The 26,938-nt window shown below is 39.3% G+C and overlaps 1 long non-coding RNA gene and 1 other non-coding gene across 2 annotated transcripts; one reads left to right on the top strand and one right to left on the bottom strand.

Annotated features, from left to right (window-relative positions):
• Positions 1–1,618: 1,618 nt before the first annotated feature.
• Positions 1,619–1,724, bottom strand: LOC145629640 (small nucleolar RNA R71). Its single transcript, XR_014111801.1, has one exon. It is a non-coding gene; the product is annotated as a small nucleolar RNA R71 (small nucleolar RNA).
• Positions 1,725–21,470: 19,746 nt separating this feature from the next.
• On the top strand, positions 21,471–23,407 carry LOC145626962 (uncharacterized). The gene is made up of 3 exons (XR_014111214.1): positions 21,471–21,548; positions 21,650–21,832; positions 21,925–23,407. It is a non-coding gene; the product is annotated as an uncharacterized LOC145626962 (long non-coding RNA).
• The last annotated feature ends 3,531 nt before the right edge of the window (positions 23,408–26,938 follow it).

Genomic DNA, 26,938 nt, shown 5'->3' with positions numbered 1-26,938 from the left:
TTTTAGATAATTTTTCATTTGCTTAGTTTTTAGAGAGAGAAACTAGAGAGAAAACAGAGATAGAAATTCTTAGATTTTGATTTGTATTACAACATTGCTTCAATCAATTTTGGATGTCTTCTTCATATCAATGAAAGTTTGTGAGATTTCTTTACTTTGAATTTACTTTTATTGCAATTTCCTTTAATGCTTGAATGTTGATTTGAATTTTGATTTAGGTTTGAGAAATTGTTGAATGATTGAATTCCTTTTTTATTAAACTTGAACTGAATATGTTTGTGATTGAATTTGTTTTTTCTTTCAATTTCACCATGATTAGTGAGTAGATTAGTTTCTAGAGAGAAAGGGAAGAATGCTTGATTGACGATTTTTTCTAGTTGATGATCATTGATTGATTGAATTGTTGCAATTAGATTGGTTGACATAGTTATGCATGTGATTACTTAGACTAGGAGTGATCAACCTAGAAGTATAATCTAGATTGCATTGCAAATTTCAATGACATGAACCCTTGATATGAGAATTCCTTTAATTGATTGAATTTGATTGTGATTTTCCTTGTTAGTCATTCATAGTGAACCTTAGCTTGGCTTATAGGAGATAGCTTTTGGATTCCTTTTATTGCAACTATTGTTTGTCCCTTGTAATGTTTGAATCAATTGAGCTCTCTATCAATTAGCATAATCATTGTGCTTACATGTGGAACCTATATCCCTAATGTTTAGCATATTGAATTCCTCAATTTGTCTATCTTCTTGATACTTTAGTTACCAACCACAACCATTTATATTCTTTGAATTAGCTTGACGTAGACTATAGCATCATACCTACTCATTCCTTAAGGTTCGACCCTTGACTTATCATATACTTGTATTAGGTTGGTCGAGTGTTTACAAATTAGGTTTGGCTCTAGAGAGAGGTAGATAACAACCTACATGTTCCTCTTTTCAAAATGGCGTCGTTGCCGGGGAATGATATTGGTACTTTGTTATAGTTGGTTAGTCTATTTCATTCTTAATTGAAAAAAAAAAAGATTTTTCTCTTTTAGGCTACACTTGTAGCGGTGCTACTAATCATTTCTTTTGAAGTTGTATGCATAGAGCACGTGGTCATTCACTAGTGCCATTTGATCCGGAGATTGAGAGGACTATTACATGATTAAGGGTTGCCAGACAATCTTTGAGCTCTATCACTTCAAGCGAGGAAGAACCACAACTAGAAGAATAAGCAAGAATGGGAGAAAGTCCGAGAGTGGCATTGAAAGAATTGGGGATTCCCGGTGCATATAGATTTGAGAGTGGGATTGTTCCACCTACAACACCGGAAAATGATTTTAAAATTAGGCCGAAAATGATCACTTTGATAGAGAAGCGACAATTTAGTGGGGCGAAGCATGAAAGCCCACTAAACCATCTCAAGGAGTTCGAGAAATATTGCAATATTATTAAAGTGAACGGAGTTTCCCAAGAATTCATCCGCCTCAAGCTCTTTTCCTTTTCTCTCATAGGGAATTCTTTGGAATTACTAGACAAGGAGGTTAATCCGAATTCTCTACGGGCATGGGACGAGGTTATCAAGGAATTTCTATCCCGTTTCTATCCATAAAAGAAAATGATGCAGGCTAGAGCTTTAATTTAAGGTTTCAAGCAAAAGCCAAGTGAGAGCCTCTATGAAGCGTGGGAGAGATATAAAGAGTAGCAAAGGGAGTGTCCTCACCACAAAATTCAAACCTATCACATTATTCAAATTTTATATGGAGGCCTAAGTCTCCAAGGCAAATCATACCTTGATGGGGGAGCCGGAGGTCCTATTATGAATTAGACGGAGGAAGAAGTGGTAGACATCACTGAGGATGTGGTGAGGTACTATAAAGGTTGGCAAGATGGTGAGAGGGATTCGACTAGCAAGAGTAGCTCTTCGGTGTACTTGGTTGATCATCTAAATGCAATCAACAATTTCTTCTGACAAATGACGAACTTGGGGAAGGAAATGATTGCAATCAAGGGAAAATTAAAGAGTTCTTCTTCCCAAGCTTCAAACCTTCCCTCCCAATTTAAGGGGAGAGGTACATCTTCTAAATTTCATCACCCTCCTTCTTCTAGTAACATGCTTAGTGGTTGTTTGTTTTGTGATGTGTGTGGTTCATATGATCATGATGCTTGCAATTGCCCTCATGCTTTTCCGGATAGTAATGATGATTTTGATAACAATGAGAGTGAGCATGTGAATTATGTGTCAAATAATAATAATGTGCAAAGGTTTGATAATCAAAGGGGTCAATGGAATAGGAATTACCAGAACCAATGTAATTTTGACAACTATAACCAAGGTGGTGGCTATAGGAACCAAGGTTCTTGAGGTAACTATAACAATCAAGGTTATAGTAGCCAAAATCAAAACCAAAATTATGGTAATCAAAACCAAGGTTATGGAAATCATAATCAAGGTAGTGGTAACTATAATCAAGGTTATGTTCAAAATCAAAATAGGGGTAATTAGAACAATCAAGGTAGAGGCACTTTTCAAAACAATGCTTAAAGAGGCCCTCCACCCGTATTTGCTGCAAAGAATCAAGGTGATAATTCCTATTCACAATCCTCTTCCTCTAGGACTAATTTGGAGGAAATAATTGAGAATCAAATAAAGTTGTTGAACATTTACATGGCCGTAAGTTACAAAAAATTCAATGAAATGATGACTCATAATAAGATGCTTGAAAACCAAATTTCTCAACTTGCCAATGCTTTGAAAGACCATGATAGTCCTTCTTCTTTACCTTCCCAAGGCTTAGATCCCAAGAGACCTGTGAATGCTATTGTTACAAGGAGTGGTAAGGTTCTTGAGGAGAGTTTGCCTAGGAAGAGTGAAACTAAGGAGGTCCCCAAGGAGGTTTTGGTAGAGGATGAGAGAGATGGTGCATCTTTGAGTGAGGTTGTGATTGAGACACCTAGAGAGGTGAGAGTAGAGAAAGAAATTGTGAAACCCAAGCTTCCTTATCCACAAAAATTTATGAGACATAAGTTGGATGAACAATTAGGAAGATTTATCGACATTCTCAAGCAACTTCACCTTTCTCTACCATTTACCGAAGTTGTCACCCAAATGCCCAACTATGCAAAATTCCTCATTGACATTTTGAGTGGTAGAACGACTTGTGATATTGTAGAGACGGTCAACTTGACCGAGAATTGTAGTGCAATTATAATGAACAAGATGCCACCCAAGTTGAAAGATCCCGGAAACTTCTCTATCCCTTGTGCCATTAACAAGATGAAAATTGATAACGCCTTATGTGACTTATGAGCTAGTGTTAGCCTAATGCCATATTCGGTCTATCAAAGACTTGAGTTAGGGAACCTTTTGCCTTCCAACATTACCTTGCAATTAGCCGATAGGTTAATCAAATTTCCAAAGGGTAAGGTGGAGGATGTTCCTTTGAGAGTAGGGATGTTTGTGATTCCGGTAGATTTTGTAGTTCTTGAAATGGATGAAGATGCTACCATTCCTATTATTCGTGGTAGACCTTTTCTTGCTACCTCAGGTGCCATGATTGATGTCAAGAGTGCAAAAATTTTACTTAAGGTAGGAGATGAGGTCATTGAATTTGACTTAAATGAAAGCATGAAGTATCCATGTTTTTCTTTAAAAAATTGCTTGATGATTGATTCTCTTGATCATGTTTTGTCTTCTATGCATGAGCACTTGCTCACTTCTAATGATCCTCTTGAGAATGTCTTGTTGAATAAGGATAAGATAAGTGCTCTTATAAAGGAAATGGCAATGTATGAGGATTTGCTAAATGGAAGCATCGAGGAAGTGGATGAGCATATGTGCATGAATATCTCAAGCCAAGAGGCTTTGCAAGCTGCCACTTCAAATGAAAGTAAAGGTGTACGAATGGTTGAGCTCAAACCTCTTCCATCACACCTTAATTATGAATTCTTGGGACCCAATTCTACTTTTCCCGTGATTATTAGCTCTTCTTTGAGTGAGCACTAAGCTCAAAAGTTGTGTGGTGTTTTAAGAAAGCACCAAAGTGCTTTGGGTTATACCATTGATGACCTCAAAGGTATAAGCCCCGCTTTATGTATAATCACATATCTCTTGAGGAGGGTGCTTTACCTTTTATTGAGAGTCAACAAAAGCTACATCCCCAAATGGGAGAGGCAGTGAAGAAGGAGATCACCAATCTTTTTGATGCGGGAATCATATTCCCCATTTCTAGTTATAGGTGGGTCTCTCCCGTTCACGTTGTCTCAAAGAAGGGAGGTATGACCGTCGTTGAGAATGAGAAAGGTGAGCTCATTCCAACGAGAACGGTCATGGGATGGAGTATGTGTATAGACTATAGACGTCTAAACACATCTACAAAGAAAGATCATTTCCCCCTTCCTCTTATAGATTAAATGCTTGAGAGACTAACAAGGCAAAAGTTCTATTATTTTCTTAATGGTTATTCGGGATTTTTTCAAATCCCTATCCACCCGGATGACCAAGAAAAAACAACCTTCACTTGTCCATATGGTATATTTTCCTATAGGAGAATGCCGTTTGGCCTTTGCAATGCTCCCGCGACATTTCAAAGATGCATGATGAGTATATTTGGAGATATGTTGGAAGCGGAGATGGAGGTTTTTATGGATGACTTCTCCGTAGGAGGTGTTTCATTTGAGGCATGCCTTGAAAACCTAGAAAAATGTCTTACAAGGTTTGAGAAGGTGAACTTGGACTTGAATTGGGAGAAAAGTCACTTCATGGTGGAGGAAGGCATAGTCCTTAGACACAAGATATCTCACAAGGGGATAGAGGTGGATAAAGCTAAAATTGTAGTCATTGAAAAGCTTCCACCTCCGGTGAATGTAAAGGGTGTGAGATCTTTCTTAGGGAATGCCGGGTTTTATAGAAGATTCATCAAGGATTTCTCGCTCATTGCAAAGCCCCTCTATGATCTTCTTAAAAAATATGCCGAGTTTGTATTTGATGATAAGTGTTTGAAGGCATTCAATAAGTTAAAGAAAGCTCTAATCTCTACTCTTATTGTTCAAGCTCCAAGATGGGATTTACCATTTGAGTTGGTGTGTGATGCAAGTATTCGAAAATAGGAGGTGCCTTGGGTCAAAGAATGGACAAGAAATTTCATGTGATCTATTATATGTCCAAGACTCTAAATGGAGCTCAACAGAATTATACTACAGCGGAGAAGGAATTCTTGGCGATAATTCATGCTTTTGAGAAGTTTTGTTGTTATATATTGGGTTCCAAGACCATTGTCTTCACGGATCTTGTGGCTCTTAAGTATCTTTTTGCTAAGAAAGAGTCCAAGCCAAGGTGGATCCGGTGGGTACTTGAGCTCCAAACCTTTGAAATTGAGATTAGGATAATAGAGGAGTGGAAAATGTTGTGGCAGACCATCTTTCTCGTTTAGAAGATTCTCAAACTCATGATGATGGTTGTCCAATTGAGGATAGGATGCTTGATGACTTCTTATATGCTATTGAAGTAAAGGAGCTCCCATGGTTTGCCAATTTAGTAAACTTTCTTGCATATGGCGAGTTTCCTCCTTATTTTTCTAAGAACCAAAGAAAGAAGCTCAAGAGAGAGGCAAGGCATTATATGTGGGATGATCCCATCTTATACAAGCGAGGAGTCGATGGCTTATTTAGATGTTGTGAGCCAAACAAAGAGGTGCTTAGTGTTTTGAAAATGTGCCATTCGGATCCAAGCTGGGGCCATATGGGTGTCTCTAAGACCGCCACTAAGGTCCTTCAATGCGGTTTATAGTGGCCACATCTTTTTAAGGACTCATGGAGATTTGTAAAGACATGTGACCGATATCAAAGAGTTGGGAACATCTCCAAGAGAAATGAAATGCCTCAACAACCCATACTCGAGTTGGAGGTGTTTGATGTATGGGGTATTGACTTTATGGGGCCATTTCCCTCATCTTTTGGAAATCAATATATCCTTGTGGCGGTCGATTACATGTCTAAGTTGTTCGAGGCCATTGCCTCCCCAACTAACGACCACAAGGTGGTAATGAAGTTGTTTAAGAAGATAATCTTTCCAAGATTTGGGGTACTGAAGGCGGTGATAAGCGACAACGGTTCTCAATTTATTCACCATGCCTTTCAAAAAATGTTGAGGAAGCATGGAGTCCATCAAAGATTTGGCCTCCCGGGCCATATCATCCCCAATCAAGCAGTCAAGTGGAAGTCTCCAATCGTCAAATCAAGCTCATCCTTGAAATGACGGTTGCGAGAATTCGAAAGGATTGGTCGAAAAAGTTGGATGATGCTCTTTGGGCATATAGGATGGCTTTCAAACCCCCCATAAGTACCACTCCATACCACCTAGTCTATGGCAAGTCGTTCCATTTCCCGGTTGAAATTGAACACCGTGCTTTGTGGGCAATCAAGAAAATAAACTTTGACTTGGCAAGTGCGGGGGAGAAAAGGTGGTTGGATCTTCATGAGCTAGAGGAGCTTTGGCTTGACGCTTTTGGTTGTGCTAGTGTGTACAAATCTCGTTCCAAGGAAACATATGACAAGCTTATTGAGAAGAAAGAGTTTTGTGTTGGCAATAATGTTCTTCTCTACAATTCAAAAATGAAGTTGTTTCCCGAAAAGCTCATGTCAAGATGGAGCGGTCCCTATTTGGTCAAGAGTGTCTTTCCAAGTTGTGTTGTAGAGGTCTTAATGATGGATTCTTCTTCTTCATTTAAGGTCAATGGCCATCGTCTCAAGAAGTATTTTGATGGTGCTTTTGTTGGCCTTGTTCACGTATTGCTTCTCCGACAACCACCTTGAATGGGTGGCAATCGTCTAGCTAACGACGTTAAACAAAAGCGCATACGGGAGGCAACCCAGATTCTCAACTTCTTTTCTCTTTTCCTTTCTCTATTTTATTTTTATTTGTTAGTATTTGTTTTTACTATTTTTCTTGTTTTTGATTTGTTTTGTAGGTTAAATTCCGTCATCAATTATGGATTTAGGGTGATTAATGAGGAGAATACAAGACGAGTTTGTGAAGCAGGGGAGAGGGCACCCCGCGATCATACTGAGGCCGCGGGGATTCTATGTTGTAAAGTGGTAAAAAGAGCAAAATCCGAGAAGGAACTCACCACGGGGTGGCCGCAGTCTCCTCGCGAGCGCGGGTGAAAGAGAGAGGTCGCAAAACCGATAGAGAGGGCGCGACTCATTAATAAGGAAAAAATAATAAAATCGAATCAGTTTGTTGTCGCGGTTGCCCCGTGGGCTCCCCATGGGCGCGGCGTTCTGGAGAGGCTGCGAGCCTACATTTAGGGAAAATAATGAAAAAACTTGCAGTTTGTAGCCGCGGTTGCCCCGCGGGCTACCCTCGGGCGCAGGATGGCTGCCGCGGGCGCGGAGATTTCTAGAGAGGGCGCGGCGTTCTGGTTTATGTTTTAAACGTGCCCCTCTCCTTCTCTCTCCTCTCTTATTTCTCTTTACACTCAACTTTTATTCTCATTCTCTCTCATCCTCCTCTCAAACCCTAACCCCTAACCCATCAATTTCACATCATTTTGTAATTTCACTCAAGTTTTCATCAAAATCTTTTACTTTTCTCCATTTTTATCAAATTTAGATCATCTTTCTCGTTTTTTTTTTGTGAAAAATCGGTTTCTTGAAGCACCTTCAAGCTTGATTCGTACTTGGTCCGATCTTGGTGTTCTTGTGCTTCATTTGTGTCTTCAACTTTGGTACTATGGATGGCCACCAAGTCGGATTTTGGGCCTAGGGTGAATTTTGGGTACATTTTTATGGAGTGTTGCAGGGCGATAATTATTGGGACCAAAACCGGAGCGATTCATTGTGGAGGAATGGTTACGAGGTTGGTTACTCATTTCAAACAAGAGGGGTTATTGAGGTCTTGTACTCCGGTTGGAGGGAGTGAAGATGTGTTACTAGATTTTGAAGCAACTTAATGCATTACGCTTCATCACTAGTACGAGGAACGCCAATGTATATTCTTGGTTAGTGTGATATGAGCACTATTGCTTGCTTCCAAACCCGGTCGCAACTTCTATTAGTAGGGAGGCTAGGAATGTTTGGATTATCCTTAAGGATAAGGGGGCAAGTGGTAGTTTATATGGAGGAGGATGAGGATGTGAATGAGGAGGATGATGATGGTGATAATGGTGGTGGAGAGAAACAACAACAACAACAATAACAACAACCATTAAATCAACAACGACGAGGAAGAAGACAACAACGACAACATCAGGACTACCAAAAAGATCCCTATCTTCGGGAGATGACGACCGTGCGAGAGCAAATGGAGCGCATGAAATTAAGCATGCAAGGTATGTATGCCGGAAACCAAAACTTAGCTTTTCAAACTAGCGCCTTGTACGATGCTAGTGTAAGTAAGGGGGAGGTCACTGCTCCAGTCAACTACCCGAATGTGCCGGCCCAACTAGGGCCCGTGCCATATTAGGGTGGTGACAACCTCCCTACGTACCCTTATTGGAAAGGGGTCTCAAAACCCGATGATCCTAGGCGCGATTTTTTGGACGAGTCCGGTCATTATGATTATCGGGTTTTGGGAGGGAGTGACTATAGGGGTGATCCCAACTTCCCTATGTTCACCCTACTCACCTCGAGCTTTGCGTTCAACCCGAGCCATATGACCAGTTGACCGCATCCCAACTTAACCTTTTCAAAGGTCATTATGAGTGGCAACCCGGTTATACCGGTGGTTGGGATCCTAATGGCACCCCATCGGGCTTCTCTTATGATGGAGATGCGGGTGATGATGGTGCCGGCCCTAGTGGCCATCAGCCCCCCTTGGGTTGTTTATTTCCCCTTTTTGATACCTCCCCTATAGTTTCCCTTTCTTGTATGCATCGCGATCGATGCACTTATTTTGTAAGGGGGGAGTCAAAAATGGTGTTTTAGGGTAGGTTTAGGGGGAGGCACCTTGGACTTATGGGGATATGTTTCAAAAGGTTTTGGTGTGTGTAGGGAATATTTTAAGCATTACCGAAAACTTGAACCCCACTATGATCATACACTTAAGCATGGTGGCGTGCAAAGGGAAAGAAGCTATAGTAAAAGAGTCGCCAACAAGTTTTAGGAACTTGTAAACCGTTCACAGGGTGAAGGTTACACCCCTTAACGATCCAAGAGATCATCAACTCAAACAGGTTTGGAACCAAGACTGGAAGTTCGGAGATGAAGGTACAAATCTAATGTAAAAGTGAAAGAACTCGCCCTAATAATAGACCTCTACTTTATTCTTCTTGTATTCATGTGCGCTTTCTAACTAACATGCAATCAATAGATTAACCCTAAACCTGTTTATCTATGTTGGTTGAATATTAATGCCCAAATAAATCTATTATTGGCGATCACTTGAGTTATAATCATATTAACCTAAACAAGATTAGTAATTATCTTATTAAGCGTGATTACAAGTACCAATTCCCTTCAAACATGCATAAAAGGTGTGATCAAGCAATAACAATAATATATCAAGCAACATAATAATAATAATAATAATAATAATAATAATAATAATAATAATAATAATAATAATAATAATAATAATAATAATAATAATAATAATAATAATAATAATAATAATAATAATAATAATAATAATAATAATAATAATAATAATAATTATAATAATCATAATTATAATTAAAATAATCATGTTAAAGCATAATAATAACAAGATCCCAAGCATGATACCAACAAGATTAATAAAAAACCCTAGCATGTCACCAAGCATTAAAGATTAAAGCTTTAACCCTAACATGATGCTAACATGCTATTAGGAAAGACAATAAGAAGCATCACAACAATCATACTTGATATTAGGAATTTTTAGTTATTACCCTAAACATGATACTAGAAAGTAATAAAACATCCTAACATGATAATAGGAATCAAAATAACATTCTAAGCATGATTTCTATATCATAATATCAATGAAACAATTAAAGCACTTACTTGGATGCCTCGTACCTCTTTCTAGTAACAAAGTACACGCATTAGTAAATTCAAGGAAAATATAAAATCAATGAATTACATTAAATAATTGAAATATGGAGTAAGAATGTTTAGACTAGATTTGGGAACAACCCATCAGAAAGCAAACCTTTCATGTCTAGGGCGAAGGCAACTTCGAATTATGCTAGGTGTGTCTAGATCTTGTGAATGCGGAAATTTGTGTTCGTAAAAGGGTTGGTTGAGAATAAGAGAGAGAGTATCAAGATTTTCTTGATGAGAGTTGGTGATTAAAAATGGAGGTCTAAGGACACTATTTATAATGAAAACAGTCTGGATATGATAAAAAAGAATCAGAGGTTGCAAAGGAATAAAACATGACGCTGGCGCCGCAACTGCCTCTGTCGCTAGGCGACAACCTGGCGTTCGGCGCTGTAGGCAATTTTTCACAGGTTTTTCTATTTTTTATAACATTAAGCGTAAAAGTCCGTACGAATGGTAAAATTGTAATTTTATTTAAAACACTACTTTTATTCCAAATAAAACTCATAAAACTTAATTATCAATCCTAATCACATTAGGATTCAATAGAAACTTGTAGAAGATTCTAGAAGACTATAATCAATCCTAATTGCATTAGGAATAATAATTCATAATAGGTCCTCCTCTAGATCATTGGGTCGCATATAAAGATCAAACCGGGCCCAGCTTAATAATTTGGCCATAACTTCTTCATTATTCATCGGAATTGGGCTTCTAATATATCGTTAGAAAGCTCTTTTCGAGATCAATCCAACTACACCATTATTAGACCCTTATCATGGACCAAACTAAACTGGATTGGCTATTTTCATAAAATAGGTTTTCGAAAACAAAGAGAAGAGAATTTAATAAAAACTAACCGCAACACTAGAATTTCAACACTTTCACTTCATTCGATTATGATTCGACGTGAAAGGTATTCATCATCGGGCATTGTTTTGGAGAGACACAAATGGGTGTCTATAGAAGCCCCCCACTTTGACTGAGTTTGGAGAAACACAAGTGTCGAAAACAAAAGTCAAAGTATCCATAGACACGGAGAATGATTCAGAACTTCATGCGGTCCTAAATCACTCTTGTAACGCTGATACCTGCAAACTAGAGTTAGTTAAAATAGATAAGAAAGTTAAGAAACGCGTATCTCGCACCGTCGAGCACACTTCTCCGTTGGTAACCGATTTGTGTTGCATTTGTTGTTGTGACAACCTTCCACAAGCTAGGGAACGCCATCTTGCTGCTTTTCTGGATATGTTCACGCGTCTCTGAACAAAGAGCTTTGACGATCTTCCTCAAGCTAGGGGATACCACCTGAAGACTGCAACGGCTGTAATTATCTCCAATTTCAGTTGTGATAGTCTTCTGCAAGCCAGAGAATCCTATCGAAGATTGCTTCGCCTGAAATGATCTTCTTGCGCTTTGTGACCATCGTCCGCAAGCCAGGGAACATGATCAAAGATTGCTTCACCTTAAGTCATCCTCATTTTTTGCAATAATTTTCCGAAGAATATCACCGAAGACCAACGCCTATTGATCCTTTAAAGTTTGCTTGAACCTTGCTTTTGCTATGCCAGTGCGTCGACACTTTTGCTCCATGTGAACTAGTATGTCAGTGCTTTTGTTATTTATGAACCATTATGTTGGTGCCTTTGCTGCTTATGAACCATTGTGTCAGTGCCTTTTGCAATGAGCCAATGTTTAGGCGCTTTAAGCTAAGTGAGACGATCATTTATCAGGTCAATCACTTAATGCGATTGAAACCGAGCCTGATTACTAAATCATGTTAAATTGCTTAGAGGGGCTAACTAGCGTACCAAGGAACCCAAATTGCTGCATGAGGTCCAAATAATCATCTTGAGAGGCCTCACGTTATGTCGCCACTGCAGCGGCTGCCAGATATTGTTGTCGCCGCTTTTACTTCTTGTCGCCCAGAGACAGACCCTGTCGCGCGGCGACGTATTTTTCGTGTGGCGCTGCACTCGGGTTTTCCGAATAAAACCCCTTTCTTCCTCATTTCGCTGCTGCTGCTGTTTTCGTTCAAAATTTCGCCACGAAACTTCAAATCGTCCGTTTTCGCTCGTTTCTCAACCAAATTCGCTCAAAATCTTTGCAAATCGAAGCTTAATTCATCTAGTTTGCTAATCTATGTAAGTTTTCTTCAAACTCACTCGAATTTTGCAGAATTTTACACATGTTTATTAACGAATTTCTTTAAAATTCGGAATTTATATTGCTTAATTTTCTTTGTTTGTCAAATTTTATGCTACGAAATTGCTTGATTATGTTTTATATTGCCTTGGGAGTATTTTGAGACTTGTTTGACTCAGGTTGGTGAAGAAATGAACATTTCACCATTTTTGAACCTCTTAAGGTCGTGAGAACAATATGGGTTGTTCTTCGTGTTTTTACTAGTAATTCCTGTCCAATTTGTCACAAAGATTATCACAATATAGGAAGAAATTGTTTGATTGCTTGAAAAATGCCGTATTTGCTTGAATTGAAATTGTGCTATGTTTTAGTACTACGTATTCTGTTTTTTGCGAACATAGTATCATGCGGCTAGGCGAACCTTAGATACTATAGAGCCTTAATTTTTGTCAATTTTGCACAATGTAGTATGGCTAGACAACGAGGTTCTAGTTCTCGGTCTCGAGACAGGAGACGGGAGCACGAGCCCGTGCCGGAAGACGCAAATGTGTCCACTTCTTTTGGTCCCTTCCTTGAGTGGGATGAGCGGACGCTGTTTTTCACTCCCGAGCACCACAATTCTGAGAGGGTGCATCGTGGGATTATTAGTGGGAGGACGCTTAGCCATGGTTCGGGCAACGAGTCCATTAGCAAGCTGTACGATAAGTATTTTCGCGGTGACGAAGGGCTGCAACAGCTTTGAGAGTCCTGTGGGATAACTGCCCTGTTTCGGGCTACCCAGGCCATGTACTCGTTTGACGCGGGCCACCATGTGGTTCGTGCTTTGGTGGAGTTCTTCTGGGACACCACCAACACTTTTCACTTTCCTTGGGGTTAAATGGGGTGAGATTACTGTCACCCCTGCCAACTTAAGTCTTATCTTGGGACTGGAGTTTTGCTCGACTGCGCTGCCATTCGACAGTACCATTTCTGCTTTTTCTCCAATAGTTGAGGAGCTGTTGGGTCCGATCTTTGTTCAAGCTCGTGCCAAGATGTAGCCAGCACGACTTAGCTCTCGGTCAATTCGCCGGTCGACTCTTGCGATGGCTTTTGAGGACGATGCGACCACCAAAGAGCAGCGGGTGCGCATCTTTGTGCTTATCTTACTATAAGGGACCTTTTCCCTTAACAAGGGTAGTCGGGTGCTGCTCTACTACCTTCTTGCTCTCCGTGATCATCAGCTGATCGGGGCTTATGATTTGGCCAGTTTGGCCTATGTTGAGTTTTGCGGGGATTACGAGACTCCTGTCACCACAGAGCCTACACAAGAAACGTCGGACTCTCTAGCTTCTGGAGAATCGTAGAGATACACTTTATCTCTTTAAAAGTTAGCTCTAGATTCTTATTAGCATTCGCTAACATTATTCCATCTTTGTAGATCTGGTTCTACGAGTACTTTCCATCGCTTGCGCCGGCAATACCATCTCCTCGCGAGCTCCCTGTTGGCGCCTGTTGGGGAGGTTGCATTAGTGATCAGGCAGCCACTGCCCATGTCCGAGAGTTGATCCTCTCGGTATGTTCTTTGTGAATAATTATCATCTTTGTACTCCTTTTTGATGTGGTTTTACCTAATAGACGTATTTTGCAAGAGCCTGAGGTTATATACCGGCCATGAGACGATCTGGTTATTCCTGCGCTGGCTGCGCAGTACACCGCTGAGCGTCGCTACTTTCAGGGGAAGTATGAGGCGGTGGTGTACCTTGGTAAGAGAGGGGATATTCTACACTCTTTGGAGATCTTTGTCGTCCCTGCTACTCCGCCTCGCCACATGTTCCATGAGACAATGCTGATCAACTTGGCGGAGAGGTCGGCTGCTGGCACCCCTTGGCAATCTTATGCTAGCTCAGGGCGATGCCACGAGGAGGACTTGCTGCCGCTGTTAGCTCCGGACATTGTTTTGTCTGAGGAGGCGTCGGTATGCTTTTTGTCTTTTTAGTACTTTGCTAGGTAGCCCCCAAGTGGTGCTTTTTTTCACTTTGGTTTGCTTTTTGCTACTCTGATCCTGTTGTGTTTGTTCCTCCTCGGATGTCCATCAGTTATCAAGGGACATACGACCCTGTTAAGGAGATGATCCCCCCGACTCCTAAGGATCAGCGCTTCGTGGAGCGATCCATCCCCCGTCACCAAAATCGAGTGAGTTATTTGCTTGCTATTTGTTTATATTTGTCTTGTACTAATACTGACTTTGTTTTTTACAGTTCTCGCGCGAGGTGGTGACGGCGATGGCGAGGTGCATAGACGCCTTTCGGAGCCAGCTAGTGAGGATGAGGAACATGGCTTCCTATCGTCGTGACGACATTGTTCAGGAGGTATTCCGTTTCCCTCTTATTTTGCATTGATTATTTTTCTATTTTTTTTTTGTATTTGACTTGTTTTAATTTTGCAGAGACAGCCTATCCCCTCACGTACTCGGACAAGACCCGAAGCTAGGAGGGAACTGGCTAGGTCTTTCTCGAGGCATCGCCGCACTACTTCTAGTGGCCGAGGCGGCCGATCTAACGCTGCTCGAACAGAGGCAGTGGAGGGCTCGGGTTCTTCATCTGAGGGTGCACAGACTAGGTCGATTGGCCAAGGAGAGGCGACATCGACACTGGTAGGTGGTGGGACGTACGAGGTCGTCTCATCATTGCAACAGCCTCCGCAGCCTCAGCCTTTGCTGAGTCATCACCAGGGTGAGCCTGGGTGGACTGGTCCTGAGTGGAGGTTTCCAACTCCTGGCGAGTTCGGAGCTAATGAGGAGCATACGCCTCGGTCTGCGATGTTTTTTGACATAATGAACATCCCTCATCCTTTGCGCCCTCCAGCACCGTAGCTATTCTTTTGTTTATTTTATTTTTAACTTTTGTAGGACTTTTTCAACTGACTCGTTTATTAGACATATTTATATATACAAACTATTATCTATTATGACTGCTTTATATTTACGTTTATTTTTCATTTTACGTGCGTTTATTTTACATTTTATGTTAAAAAATTTCCGTCTTTTTATTACTAATGGAGGGTATCTGACTTTCTCCCTCGAAAAAGAAAAAATGAAAAATAAATCGGACTTAAAACAAACCTCAATTTAATTATGTTTGAATGAATCCAAAAAGGAAAGAAAATATAATAAATTAATGTGTATGGAGTAATTGAACGAAGGGCAAAATTGTAAAGTCATTGTACGAATTTGAGTCATAGGTTGAAAAAACGTGGGTTGCATAGCACGCTGAGGAAGCGCTGCAGCCACTTGTAGCCACAAGCTTTGTGCTATCGCCAGGCGACAAGCTTGAAGTTTGGCGCTGCAGTGAGGTATTTATGGTATTAAGGGGGTAGATCTTGACATAGATTTTATTCATACCACCTTAGAATATTGGGATACAGATACACATTGCTTCAGACTAGGGTGTGATGAAATTAGCCTTTTACCGGAAGAATTTGGTGCCATCCTAGGCTTCCCTTCATTAGATCTTGCGGTAATCCTTTGAGTGAATGAGTATTATTATAAAGATTTTGAGCACTTCTTTAATTTAAAAGAGAGAGATCTAACAAATATTGTAAATGGTAGCATAGTCAATCTAAAAGAATTTGCACACTACTACTTTGATTGACCTTATTCTTCGTCTTTTCATGTTTATAGAAGAAGGGCTTTTCTCTTTTGCATGCTTAACCAATATCTTCTCACTTGTGGTAGAACTAATGAGGGTCAAGCAATCACATTGACTGTCTTAGAGCAAATTGAATCTGGAAGGAAGCCAATGCCATTAATTGTAGGAGAGACTATGCTTAGTCTAGATGAATTGAAGAAAAATCTAAAAGCACCTTTTGGGGCTCTGCAATTTTATTAAAGGTAGAAAAATAATATTTTTAATTATAGAAATAAAAACATATTTTTATATAGTAATACTAATTATTTGCGTTGAATTTTTTTGCAGATATGGCTAATGGAGAGACTAGAAATAATTAGTCCTCCTGACAACATTGAAAATACACTCCCAAGTGCTTTGTGAGGCGAAAGAAGCGTTTCTCTAAGATGGGTCGCCATGAATGGAATAAAGTTTTTGTCTCTTGCAACTTTGCTATCAAGTGGGTCGTCCCTGGTGGAAAATTGAGAAGATGGTTGGTGTCAATAAGCAACCTTTATGCCGTCTTCCAAGCTTAACCAAGATGACTTGTTATTATCCCTGCAGGGTAAAAAGGTAGTACTGTCTATTTTAAAAAAATCATTCTAGGGATCTCCATCGTCCCTATGAATTCCTTGTTTCACAAGAAGTAGAGAAATTTGAGACATATTTGAGTGCTAGGCCTTTATAGGAAGTGATTACCCAAAAGCACTAGTAGAAAAAAAGCATTAGGCACCCCCCATATGGCACCGGTTCAGGCTAAACCGGTGCCCAAAATCGGTCTAGAAATGGGTGGGATTTTACCAAAAGAGAAAAGGCACCGGTTTAGGCTGAACCGGTGCCAAAAATCAAAAAAGGCACCGGTTTGAACCGGTGCCATTCAAACCGGTGCCAAATTCAAAAAAAAAAAAACCGCGCCTTTCTCTTTTCTTCCTCTCTTTCTCTTTCCTTTCCTTCATTCGTTCATCCCTTCTTTCGTTCTCTTTCAGAGTATTTGAAGTGCCTCCCCCTTTTCCCTCCACCACAGCCGCCACCTTCACCGGCCATAGAGGAGTCGAAAACCACCACCGTTAATTCTCCCTGCCCTGCCCTTCTCTGTCTTTCACGGCCGACCTCCACCGCCCTTCTCTGTTCGAAACAATTAACAACAGCAGCGCGCACCGCCTCCACCTCCACCAGCGCGCACTGCCTCCACCTCCACCAGCGCGCACCGCCTCCACCTCTGCGCTGCCTCCGCTAGTGCGCACCACCTTCTGTCGACCTCCACCGGCGAGGGTCTTCCTCATTCTCTCATCCCCTTAGCTTCTTCCACCTCCAACTAATTTAGGGTAAGATTAAAATTGTGCTACATTATTGGGTTTTATGATTCTGATTGACTTTATTGTTGATTAAAATATCTGCTGATTACAATGGCAGTATGTTCTGCTATTCATCTGAATTATTGTGATTTGTGAGATGTTGGGGTTATTATGCAAATTAATTGTATGTTTGTTCTTCATAGGTTGATTGAGTATTATTTCCAAGCTGTTGCTGGCTGTGAAATTTGTTTATGATGCCTTGTTTTGGGGAGTTTGGTTTTTGTATGTTTTAATGTGTATATTAGTGACCTTGCTTCTAATTAGTTGTGAATAAATTAGAAAATTGTGAATAAATTAGAGAATTGTGATTACATTATAGATTTGTGAATAATTTAGAGAATTGTGATTAAATTAGAGAATTGTGCATAAATTAGAGAAATAGTGATATTGCCACTTAATTAGTTGTGAATAAATTAGAGAATTGTGAATACATTAGAGATTTGTGAATATATTAGAGAATTAGTGACGTTGCTAATTTTTGTTTTTTTTAATATATAGGTTCATATGTGAATTGAAGCAAGAGTTTAATTAGCTTGAGGACTACATACATATATATTGAGCTCAAGTGGGTATTTGCTATATTAGTATGACTACTAAACTTTACTTAGCTATATTTCTTTCTATTCATCCATTTAATAAAAGTTTATTCATGAAATTGCAACTTGTGTATTGTTTAATTGCAAATAAATACAACAATATATAGAATACTTGAATTGCATCATCATATGCCTAGATACCCGTTCAAGGCTTTCTCATTAGGAGAAAGTCTTGAATAGTCCCCGGTTGGGACTGTTCTTGAATGTGTACTCTCACTTAGGTGGTGAATGTATGTTTTCTTTTCGATTTTAAGGAACATCTCGGCTTACCATTTCCTCACTATGTTCTCTGGGTACATATGTGGGTAATTAATTATCTACATCGTATACTTGGAGAACTAGGGGGAAATGCTGCCGGATTTTCCTTAAAATTGGAAAGTTGACATACATTCACTAGTGAGAGTAGACATTCAAGGATGGGTTAGGTTGGAGTGATAAGGACCCTTTGGAAACATGCATTTTTTCACTATATGAATGGCATATTCACGTTTTGTACTTGAATTTGATTTACATAAAATATGTAGCACTTACACATTATAATTATATGGTGCTATATATATGTTTAGAGACAATTTACTAAATGGAGAAGGATCGTGGTTGGATGTATGGTAGACGCGATACATTGGAATTTTGGAATGGGGTTCAAGAGTTTTGCGAGAGGGCTTTAGCTTATCAACGCACACTGGGAGGCAAAGGCCTTTATTGTCCTTGTGTTGATTGTAATTGTGTGAATGTGGTCGATAGTGTTGAAATCATTAGAGATCATGTATTATGTCGTGGGTTTAGGCAATTTTACCATGTGTGGATTTGGCACGGAGAAAGTGGAGAGTACAGTGGGGATCTTGATCGGAATGATGTGCGTGTTAGAAGCACTGAGATTCATGTGGACGAGGAATACGAGAATGATGAGTATATTGTTGATAATGGTGAGGATGGAGCCGATGAAGATCAGGCGGATGAGGTCGAGGATGAACAAGTGGATGAGATGTTGCAAGGTGTTGAAGGTGAAGTGTTTGAATTATTATCGGAGGCTTCCAAAAAGCCTTTGAATTAATTGAGATTTTAGGTGCAATGATTGATGTACTGTTGTAGGTTCCTACTCCTACACATGCGGACTCGAGGGAGCTTGAAAATCCAACACCGCATGAATTTCCAGAGTTACATGTAATTTGTAACCCTCTACCTTAATGAATTTTGTTATATCTATGTTGTTGTAAAAGTCCTACTTAACTATCTTCTTTTTATATATTTACTTGTGTAGGAAGACACCCGGTGTGCACTTCTAGCCCCGGGGCATGCAAATAGTACCGTGTTGAGTTTGGTGGCGTATGGTAGTGCCCAACCGACGACGGGTGCTACGGCGGGGCCACATCATTACTCTGTTGGGATCGATTCAGTGGTTGCGGGGTTCGAAGACATCCCACTACCCGTACCGATAGAGGAGGTTGAGATAACAGCACTTTGGCAAGCTGTAGGTAGCTTCGTTGATTGGCCACGTGCATGGGTGAAGTTGATTAATAAGGAGGTAAATTAGCTACTCACTTGACTATTTCATCATTTCATCAAAAAGTAGCCATTTTGAGCCGAAATGGCTACTTACTTGCCTTTTTTCTTCATTTCTCAACTTAAAAACTTCTTGCATCTCAAAACAACTCATAATCACATATTTATAAGTGTTTGTCATTTCAAATTACATAAAAATCGCCAAGTTCTAAGTTTTTGGGTCAAATTCATAAAAAAAAGCCATTTTGAGCCGAAATGGCTACTCACTTGCCTATTTTCTTCATTTCTCAACTTATAAACACCTTGCATCTCAAAACAACTCATAATCACATATTTATAAGTGTTTGTCATTTCAAATTACATAAAAATCGCCTAGTTTTTCATTTTTTTTTTTTAAAAAATAAGCAACTTCCGCCGCACCGGGAGACCCGAGGGAGCCGCCCCCGCTGCCGGAACAGCAAAGGCAGCCCCAACGAGGCCACAGCAGCCCCGACAGGTGGCTGCCAAGGCTGTAGCAGCCACGGCAGGTGACTGCCAGACTGCTGCAGCCTCGACAGCAGCCTGCCTGGGCTGCTGCAGCCTCGACAAGCGGCTGCCATGGCTGCTGCAGCCTCGGCAGGTGCTGCTACAGCCATGGCAGCCGCCTGTCGAGGCAGCAGCAGCCCAGGCAGGCTGCTGCCAAGGCTGCAGCAGACTGGCAGCCACCTGCCGTGGCTGCTACAGCCTTGGCAGCCACCTGTCGGGGCTGCTGTGGCCTCGGCACGGGCTGCCTTCGCTGTTCCGGCAGCGGGGGCGCCTCCCTCGGGTTTCCCGGTGCGGCTGCCGTTGCATTTTAAAAAAAAAAAAAATATTTAAGCAATTTTCATCATTTCATCAAAAAGTAGCCATTTTGAGCCGAAATGGCTACTTACTTGCCTTTTTTCTTCATTTCTCAACTTAAAAACTTCTTGCATCTCAAAACAACTCATAATCACATATTTATAAGTGTTTGTCATTTGAAATTACATAAAAATCACCAAGTTCTAAGTTTTTGGGTCAAATTCATAAAAAAAAGCCATTTTGAGCCGAAATGGCTACTCACTTGCCTATTTTCTTCATTTCTCAACTTATAAACTCCTTGCATCTCAAAACAACTCATAATCACATATTTATAAGTGTTTGTCATTTCAAATTACATAAAAATCGCCAAGTTCTAAGTTTTTGGGTCAAATTCATAAAAAAAAGCCATTTTGAGCCGAAATGGCTACTCACTTGCCTATTTTCTTCATTTCTCAACTTATAAATTCCTTGCATCTCAAAACAACTCATAATCACATATTTATAAGTGTTTGTCATTTCAAATTACATAAAAATCGCCAAGTTCTAAGTTTTTCGGTCAAATTCATAAAAAAAAGCCATTTTGAGCCGAAATGGCTACTCACTTGCCTATTTTCTTCATTTCTCAACTTATAAACTCCTTGCATCTCAAAACAACTCATAATCACATATTTATAAGTGTTTGTCATTTCAAATTACATAAAAATCGCCAAGTTCTAAGTTTTTGGGTCAAATTCATAAAAAAAAGCCATTTTGAGCCGAAATGGCTACTCACTTGCCTATTTTCTTCATTTCTCAACTTATAAACTCCTTGCATCTCAAAACAACTCATAATCACATATTTATAAGTGCTTGTCATTTCAAATTACATAAAAATCGCCAAGTTCTAAGTTTTTGGGTCAAATTCATAAAAAAAAGCCATTTTGAGCCGAAATGGCTACTCACTTGCCTATTTTCTTCATTTCTCAACTTATAAACTCCTTGCATCTCAAAACAACTCATAATCACATATTTATAAGTGTTTGTCATTTCAAATTACATAAAAATCGCCAAGTGCCTATTATAAGTGATTGTGAGTTGAAACTTATTATTTCCCAAACTATTTCAGATTTCCAATGGAAGCAAAACTTCAAAGAGAAAGAGGGTGGAGAAGCCTAAAAGAATTGATCAACCTAAGAAGAAGCTTAGTGAACAACAGTCCAAGAGTGAACAAGCGTCGAAGTTGCACTCTTCGAAAGGTTCACCCATGCCACCTACTCCAATTGTTGAATACATTGTTCTTCAATCGCTCTCTACTGACATGACCTTTCTTCACAACCGTACTTGTCATTTGGTCGATCCCATGGAAGTTGCACTTCCTAAGGCAATGTTCCACTATGATGAGGATGCAATTGCATGGATCAGCAAAGAAGATGTGAAGGAATTTCTACGTGGTGCAAAGCTTAACATTTCCCTCATTCAAACATTCATGAGGTAACTTCAATGCCTACATAAAGTTCATACTTTTTTCAAGTTATTCAAATTGATGGTGATTATCCTACATCTGATAAATTAATCAATGTTCATGCACGCAGAGCACTACAGGAGCACTTAACTGACACTGATTCTCCGTGTAAAGTTGGGTGGTTATGCCCCGAGCAGTTATCCACTACTAAAATCATAGGCAACCCCCATGACGTGTTGTACTATGTTGAACAGAGTATAAGGGAATCAACGCGTGCGGGAGACAAGTTCATATTCGCCCCATGTTATAGAGAGTATGACTAACCATGTCAAATTCAATCGATTTGGCCTCATTATATGTTGACTCCTAAATATTAATTACCTTGTCTATTGTGAACTTATGTAGGGAGCATTGGAGCCTCATGGTGATTTGTAATTCCACTAACACAATTTATCACCTTGATTCAGCTCGATCATCGGAGAAGTGGCTCGTGAAGTCTATATTGCAAAAGTAAATATATATAGCAACCTATAGTGATGATTATTGCTAATAATAACTAATTTAGTAATCATACGACTAATCAAATTTGATTGTATTTTTTATACTACAGTGTTATGAAGAAGCTACATTGTCGTGCTCCAAAGGGTCCAACATGGAAGACACCGTTGGTAATTTACATGATATTATTGTGATTATCTTGAAAATCTATGGTAGTAAATATTTGCTCATTTCCTTTGCATGTTTCACTGATGTGATTTGTTTGTCATATGCTAGTGCGCACAACAAGAGAATGGACTTGATTGTGCTTTGTATGTGATGAGATTCATGCTTGACATTGTGACTAATTGTACGGACACTCAACAGCTTGATGAGGTAAGTCCTAAAATTTCTTGAAATGCTATATTGATGTGATTTCTAGCCTTAGACACCTAATATTATCCAACAATGACATGTTATGAGAAACAAAAAGGCTATTTCACAAGAAAGGTAGAAAATGGGTTGAATAGAAGTCATATGGGCCATATTAGGGCCATTTTGTGTTAATATGCTCTTTTGATGTGATTTCTTTCCTTATACACCTATAACTAGATAATATTGACATGTTATGAGATAAATAAAGTTCATTTAATAAGAAATGTAGGAAATGGGCAAAGTAAGGTCATATAGGCCATATTCGGGCCATTTTGGGTAAAAACCGTCATAAACCTTAATAAAATGCTCTCCTATACAATTTTAGGGCTTACACACATACAAATACCCAACATTGACATGTTATGAGAAAGAAATAGTTCATTTGATAAGTAATGTAGAAAATGGGCTATATAGAAGTCGTATAGGTAATATTTGATTAAATACATATTTTTTGCCTAATTAATTATTTTTAAAATAATGTTTTTGTATTTCAAGTTTTGCAAGGTCCAAAAGGATGGTCCGTTGACAATCAAGGAGCTTAATGAAGTTCGTGACATGTTGGCGTCTTTCATCACCTTCAACATGTAAATGGCATGCATTGTAATTGTAAATTATTTATGTTAACTTTTGAACTATATATAACTTATTATTCATTATATATGTGTACTTACTATTATTTGTATATATGTAAGCAACTTTTTTTTTTTGTATTGCGTTTGGGAATATTTATATCTATATATATATATAATTGAATTCTTGTATCTAATATTATTTTTGTATATAATAATTAATAATATTATTATTAGTTATTATAATAATAAAATTATTAATTATTATATTTAATATAATTGCTGGAATTACAGGGTATTATTATTGCAGGTTTTTTGTAAAAAATATTATTGCACGATGGAAAAAAAAAACGAAAAAAAAAATATATATACAAAAGGCACCGGTTAGGCAGGAACCGGTGCCTAAACTATCCACCACCCAAAAAAAAATGGCGGGAGAGCAGTATTAGGCACCGGTTAACCGGTGCCTATTCCACCCTATGGCACCGGTTAACCGGTGCCTATTAATCCCTATGGCACCGGTTTTGAACCGGTGCCAAATATGGGGTTTTTGGCACCCCTCAAATAGGCAGCGGTTCAAATCGGTGCCTTAGACCGGGTTTGAACCGCTGCCTAATGCGTTTTTTCTACTAGTGAAGGTTCCTCCTTTCTTGCCCAATGACGTGAAGAAATGGCTTCTTAATAAGCCTACAAAGGACATGAAGAAAAATCAGAGTAGAACCAATGTGAAGAACCGTCTAGGTGAGAAAGTGATTCCTATTAAGGAACGCTTGGGTGAAAAAGTTGAATTTAAAACACCTGTGATGCCTAAAACTAAAGACACTATTAAGGATAAAGGAAAAAGAAAAGCTGACACTTAAGAAAAGAAGGTTTGGGTAGAAAAGAAGCATGGAGTCCTAGCTAAGGGAGAAACCATTTACTCTAAAATTGATTGTAGATTTTCTAAAGGATGTCTACTAGCTAATGTTATGGGCGACGAAGAGGATGCCAATAAAAATTGGACGAGGGAAAAGAAAGAGAACAAAGATTGAAGCATTTCTTAACTTTCAATTTATTAGATTAATTTAAATTTAATTCAATTTATTTTATTAAGCTTTTATTTAAATTCCCTCGATAATGTAATTTTTTATTTTATTAATGCAATTTTAGCCTTTTTAATTAAATTAACACTTAAATTTAATTTATTAAAGCAATGAAAACAACTATTTTTCCAAAAATTTGGTATGGAAGTCAAAATTTTTTCCGAAATACACCGAAATTTGCCCAGATATTCGTAGAAAATCGACGCCGCTATTTTTCGTCTGTCGCCAGACATTGCTGCCTGTCGCCGGGTGACAGGATCTATTGCCTTGCGCTGCAGTCTGTCGTCAGGCGATAGACTCTTTTCTGTTGCACTGCTATTGCATCGAATTTTTATTGCTTCTAGGATGTGAGGTTTGCGAAAATTAAAGTGGCCGCACCCTGTAAAGGGTTGCCTACTTATCCTTTCCTAAGGAATCAGGCCAAACGTAGCTCTCTTGAGTGTCCTACTCAAGTAATTATGGGTAGAACTTTTAAAGTTGGTCAAGGTTGGTCATCTTTGAGAATTCATTGCTATCCATATCAGTTAGTTTTGCTGCACCACCTAACAAAATTGTTTTGACGATATATGGTCCGGACCAATTAGGCCTAAATTTACCCATTGGATCCAAAACATTTTTCCTTAAAGCTTTTAACAACAAGTCTCCTATTTTGAAGTTTCTTATCTTGACCTTCTTATTAAAGTGCCTAGCCATACGGGTTTGATAGTATTGGGTATGATGTAGAGCTTCTAGTCGCTTTTCATCGAGTACAATTTGCTCTTCATATCTTGCTATAGTCCATTCAAATTCATCAAGTTTTCTTTCTAATGCGATGCGTAGAGATGGTATCTCTAGCTCTACAGGTTGTACGACATCCATTCCATAAACGAAGGAGAATGCGTATTTCCAGTTGACATGCGAATTGACGTGCGATAACCCTAAAGTGCGAAATGGAGTTTGTCAGGCCAATCCTTGTAATTTTCTGTCATTTTTTCGGTAATAGTCTTTAGATTTTTGTTAGCTTCCTCAAATGCTCCATTTGCTTAAGGTCTATAAGGAGAGGAGTGATGGTGCTGAATACCGTATTTTTGTAACAATTCTTCACATTCTGCTTGAAAGTGAGTTCCATTGTCACTTATCATCTCATGTGGGACTCCATATTGAAAAATAATATTCCTTTCGATAAAGAGTGCTACATGTTTTGCAGTGAGTTTGGCATATGACTGTGCTTCAACCCACTTTGTGAAGTAATCAATTGCTACTAGGATGTATTCTTGACCTCCTATCCCAGGAGGGGAAGTTTTACCGATAATATCAATTCCCCATGTAGAGAATTGGCAGGGTGAAGTGTAGGTGTAGAGTAGAGATGGAGAAACATGTTGTAAGTTAGCGTATATTTGGCACTTAGGGCATCTTTTTACATATTGATGACAATCCATATTCATGGCAGTCCAATAATAGCCTTCTCGCATTATCTTTTGGACTAGCATTTTTCCATTAACGTGAGTTCCACAAATGCCTTCATTGACTATCCTCAAGCTCTTTGGGCTTCCTTTTTCCCTAGACATAGGAGAGCGCGACCCTTAGGTACCCTTTTGTGTAACTCGTTGTCTATGATTACATATTGGGAAGCCAAGAGTCTTAATGATCGTTTTGCTCCTTTATCAACATGAGGAGGATATTCTCTTTTGGTCACGTAATTTAGTATATCGGTATACCATGGTTCTTCTTCTTCTTCATCTTCCTCTTGGACCACTTCATCATCTTCTATGTCTTGAATGTAAGCCAGTTTATGCCTTTTTTATGTGGTTAAAGGCATTTGCTCGATTTCCGTAGGAATCCTAACCATTGAGGCTAATCTTTCCAAGGCATCAACAAATTGGTTTTCCTCTCTAGGTAGATAGGTGTATTCTACCTTTTCCAACTAGTTGGTGAGGTTCTCCATATAGGTTTGGTAAGGGGTTAAACTTTCACTCCTTACTTTCCATCTTTTGGAAATTTGGTTGATGATCAAGGAAGAGTCTCCGAATATTCATAATTTCTTTACTCCCAATGCCAAAGCTGTTTCGAGGCCTACCACGTATGCTTCGTACTCAGCAGCATTGTTGGTAACGTCAAGATCTAACTTTATAAAGATTGGAACATGCTCTTCTTTAGGTGATACTAATAGTACTCCAACGCCACATCCCTTTTTGTTTGAGGCTCCGTCGAAGTATAAAGTCCAAGTATCATCTTCTGTGACCATCAAGTCTTCATTTGGAAATTCGTTGTTATGTATTGGTGTCGAATCTTCTATTGAGAAATCCGCTAGGAAGGTTGAAACCACAGATCCTTGATAGCCTTTTGAGGCATGAATCTTACATCGAATTGGGCTAAGTTGATTATCCACCTTGATATGCGCCCAATGAGTGTAAACTTTTCGAATAGACACTTAAGTGGATCCATTTGAGAAACTACAAAGACTGTATGCATGAGCATGTAATGTATTAACTTGGTTGTGGCCCACACCGATGCGAGGCACAATTTTTCAAGCGGTGTGTAGCGTGCTTCATACTCGAGCATTTTCTTGCTTAGATAGTAGATTGCATTTTCTTTTCCTTCTACTTCTTTTGAAAGCTTAGCCCACATTGTCTCTTTGGTGACTGTTAAGTACAACCTAAGAGGAATCCCTGGAAGCGTTGGTGCCAATACGAGAGGATATGCGAGATAAGCTTTGATCTTCTCAAAGGCTTTTTGACACTCATCGTCCTATATTACTGGCATATTCTTTTTGAGTTTCTTGAATATTGGTTCACATATTGTTGTTACGTTCGATATGAACCTACTTATGTATTGCAACCGGCCAATAAATCCTCGAATTTGTTTCTCGGTTTTGGG

Source organism: Chenopodium album, chromosome 4 (genome assembly GCF_948465745.1).
Source record: "Chenopodium album chromosome 4, dcCheAlbu1.1, whole genome shotgun sequence".
In the NCBI taxonomy this organism is placed as follows: Eukaryota; Viridiplantae; Streptophyta; class Magnoliopsida; order Caryophyllales; family Amaranthaceae; genus Chenopodium; species Chenopodium album.
This window is presented reverse-complemented; position numbering and strand designations above follow the sequence as displayed.